This window comes from Euleptes europaea, chromosome 9, assembly GCF_029931775.1.
Source record: "Euleptes europaea isolate rEulEur1 chromosome 9, rEulEur1.hap1, whole genome shotgun sequence".
Lineage (NCBI taxonomy): Eukaryota > Metazoa > Chordata > Lepidosauria > Squamata > Sphaerodactylidae > Euleptes > Euleptes europaea.
In genome coordinates this window covers 72,741,927-72,746,391 of record NC_079320.1, presented here as the reverse complement: position 1 = coordinate 72,746,391, position 4,465 = coordinate 72,741,927, and positions in this window count along the sequence as shown.

The following is a 4,465-nucleotide window of genomic DNA, read 5'->3' as shown; positions in this document are numbered from 1 at the left end:
AGGGATCTCAACCCCCCCTAGAGAGATGGTTGGGTTACCAGGAATAAAACCCCCATTATCCATAGCCCTGCAGAGATCAGAACGAGCGAAAACACATGCGTCATGTGCTCTCCCAGACCAGCCCACCTCACAGTCAATGAAACATCCCGAGTGGTCCACTGTCCCCTGCAATTGGATAGAAGAAACGTTCTTCCTATTGCCAAACTCTGCAACCTTTCCTCCGGGGTTCCGAATCTGGATATGACAACCGTCAATGGCCGCGACACAGTGAGGCATCCCCAGTCTGGCGAAGCCTGCCATGTTCTAAAAAAGAAAGGGATAAAAGTCTGGTGGCTGCGATAAGAAATCCAATTAATGTCGAGAGAAATTGTCAAGTGGAGGGATGTCTGTGTGAAAGTGAAGATACCGGAAGGCACAAATGGGATAAAATCGGCGAGAAGGCAGCAACAGGGGAGGTAGGGTGAAAGGAATTTCAGGTTAATGGGCGCCGAGGGTCACACTAATCTTTGACACCAAGACATCACAGATCAGGGTGGCACATTTCAAAACGTTTGTCAAATTAGCCAGCGAGACTAAAATTCCTAATTGGGGCATTTCTGGGGAAATAAGAGCCCTCCAACCCCCCGAGGCATGACTTCCATAAAGCAACAACCAGAGCCCCTCAAGAGTCAGCAACCATTCTATCTTGTGATCAGGGCTTCTAGACCGAAAATAAAAACATTTTTAAGGGGCGGGGGGCGATCCACCAAAGAAGAAATTTCCTGTACACCATCTTACCCGTAAGAACACTTTCCACCCTCCCTGAAATACTCATCTTTAACATTGAGCGCATAACTATGCGACGTTAGTAATCCTAACCACGAACCTTGTACACATCACCATCCAGGCGAACAGTTTTCTTGAACAACTCCCGCTGAATGATGACGGTCACCTCACGCACAATCTCTCCCACGGTGCTTGGGCCCACTCCTGTACACATGGCCATTGGCGAGAAACCACAGTGCTATTGCGACTCTCTTCTCCAACGAGATGGGTGCTCGCATGACAGTTGTCTCCTTAAGCAGACCGCCTCGCAGCCGAGCCACAATCTCAAAAAAAGTGGCTCTGGACATGCGGAAGTGCTGAATCCACTGTTTGTCGCCCCACACACGGGAAACTAGCCGCTTCCACCAGTCCGTGCTCTTGGGGTACTGCCACTCACGACGGTGCACCGGGACACAGGCAAGGGTAAAGAAGTGTCTTCTTGATTTCTGTGAGAAAGGTCTGACGGAGCGGAAGGTTTTTGTTTCCCATCGTCTTGCGCCAAAGGACAGCTTTCTCAACAGTCTCCTTCTTTTGCGCCTTCGCGCAGAAAATGATGAAAAACCAAGAGAAGCACCTCTGACGGCCGAGAGCAAAATTTGAAGTAGCAATCGAATCTCTTCCACCCAAAATCCAAACAAATGCACCACTACATTGAGGGTATCCATCCAAAATATCTGAGTAGAGGTCACTCGTCCACAGAAATTGATTTGTGGCTGTAAATCGATTACTCAAGAACACCAAAAGGTATTACTGACTGGAAAGTCGACCTCTCGAAATGGCGAATTTTCAAATAAAATTTAAAAAGTGGGAGTCATAGGCTGTCATTGGCTGGTTTGAGTCGATCAATCGACACTTGGAGGGCGCGCTTCAAATAACAGGGAGGAAGTGCGTGTGTGCCGCGTTTTCTGTTTCGACGGCCGCATCAGCATGCTGACTCGCCTCGGATCAGAAGAAGTGTGGCGCACAGATTGTCCCCCCGCCCGGGTTCATATAATCGTGGCTGGAATGGGGAGGAGACGGGGAAGAAACCGCGGTAAGTGCCCGTGCGTTTTCGGCCTAAAGCTACCATGCGTTTTCGCCCATAGATACTATCTCTGGTTTAAAGGCAAGTGCCCAATCTGGGCAAAGGCCAACGTAAAACGGATCTTTGACAAAGCGGTAAGGCTGTACGTAAGTCTGGAAGAAGTACTGAGACCCTGTCACTGGCAAAATCACAGGGCATTTTATTGAGGGGCATAAATTAGCACACTCAAGCAGTCATAATCCTATCAAAAGACAACAGTGCCCAAATACTAAAATGCCAGCATTAACAGGGTTGCCAGGTCCCTCTTCACCACTAGCGGGAGGTTTTTTGGGCAGAGCCTGAGGAGGGCTGGGTTTGGGAAGGGGAGGGACTTCAATGCCATAGAGTCCAATGGCCAAAGCGGCCATTTTCTCCAGGTGAACTGATCTCTATTGGCTGGAGATCAGTTGTAAAAGCAGGAGATCTCTAGCTAGTACCTGGAGGTTGGCAACCCTACGCATTAAGATGAAAATATTCTGAACACACACACGTATTACTTGAGAAGGGGAAGACAAGAGGACAAAAGACAAAGGGCAAGATGCATATTTTTTTAAAACGGACATCGCTTTGTTACAAATTCCCCTAGGGTTGCCAACCTCCAGGTAGGACCCTGTGATCTCCCAGAATTACAACAGTTAGATTTGAATCCCTTAGTGCCTTAGAGGCTGACAAGTGTTTCAGGTGTAAGCTTTCAAGAGTAAAAGCTCCCTTCACGAGACACAGTAGAGAAGAAATTGAGATCTCAGTCCTTCACTCAATCTCCAGAGTACAGAGATCAATTGCCCTGAGTTCGATCCCGATGGAAGTTGGTTCCAGGTAGCCGGCTCAAGGTTGACTCAGCCTTCCATCCTTCCAAGGACGGTAAAATGAGTACCCAGCTTGCTGGGGGTAAAGGGAAGATGACTGGGGGAAGGCACTGGCAAACCACCCTGTAAACAAAGTCTGCCTAGAAAACGTCAGGATGTGACGTCACCCCATGGGTCAGGAATGACCCGGTGCTTGCACAGGGGACCTTTACCTTATACAGTAAGTACATGTCGAATGGATCCAGTCAAACACATATAACTACAATTCCACGAAATATATAGCACACTGAAGAAAAGAATTTGAAACGGTCCATATCTAGAAAGATTGTCGGCGCATGTGTGCCTAGACTTGGAAAGTGACTTCCTTGAAGTGGATCAGTAAACTGAAACTGACATAGACTTTTGTTCAACTGGGATCTTAACAGTTCACCAGCACCAGTGTGGAGTTGTAGTGTGCTGCTGGTGACTGTATTGTGAGAAAATATTCTGATCCTGTGGAACTAGCTATATGTGTTTGACTGGATCCTTTCTACATGTGCTTACTGTATACATCCTTTGTATTTTGAATATTTGTGACAAACTGTATGCGATATTTTGTTTATAATCTGATTAAGTTTGTTGTGTGGCATTTTTTGTCCTATACTGATTTTGGCTTGTAAACTCCAGGTAGTAACTGGAACACAGGCAGGACAATGCTGCTGCAGTGGGCCAAAAAAACAAATCAGTGGGTTATAGACCAAATCAAGCCTGACCTGATTCTAGAAGCTAAAATGACTAAACTGAGGCTATTGTATTTTGGTCACATCATGAGACGACAAGAGTCTTTGGAAAAGACTATCATGCTAGGAAAAGTTGAGGGCAGCAGGAAAAGAGGAAGACCCAACAAGAGATGGACTGACTCAATAAAGGAAGCCACAGCCCTCAATTTGCAAGATCTGAGCAAGGCTGTCAAAGATAGGACATTCTGGAGGACTTTCATTCATAGGGTCGCCATGAGTCTTGTTTGTAGGTTTCCTCGAGGCACCTGGCTGGCCACAGTGCGAAGAGACTGCTGGACTTGGTGGGCCTTGATCTGATCCAGCATAGCCTTTCTTATGTTCTTATGAGTGGACGTGTCCATGGAGGAGAGGGGTATTCATGGCGACTAGTCAAAATGGATACTAGTCATGGTGCATCCCTATTCTCTCCAGGATCAGAGGAGCATGTCTATAATTTTGGGTGCGGTGGAACACGGGCAGGATCAATGCTGCTGCAGTCGTCTTGTTTGGGGGCTTCCTAGAGGCTCCTGGTTGGCCACTGTGTGAACAGACTGCTGGGACTTGATAGTCTGTTTCAGCAGGGCTTTTCTTATGTTCTTATGAGTGGACGTGTCCATGGTGTCCATGGAGGAGAGGGGTATTCATGGCTACTAGTAAAAATTGGTACTAATCATGATGCATCCCTATTCTCTCCAAGATCAGAGGAGCATGCCTGTTATATTAGGTGCCTTGGAACACAAGCAGGACAATGCTGCTGCAGTGGTCTTGTTTGGGGGCTTCCTAGAGGCACCCGTTGGCCACTGTGTGAACGGACGGCTGGACTTGATGGGCCTGGGTCTGATCCAGCAGGGCCTTTCTGCTGTTCTGATGTCTTTCGGATTGCCACCCAAGCCCCGCCCCAGCACCTCTTCCTTCCCGGCCTCCAGCGGCCTGGGGGGCGGGCAAGAGGCGGCGTCTCCCTGCCAGGGTTGCGAGTGGCTGAGTCGGCGGCTTGGAGGTCGGGCAGAGCAGAGCAGAGCAGGAAGCCAGCAAGC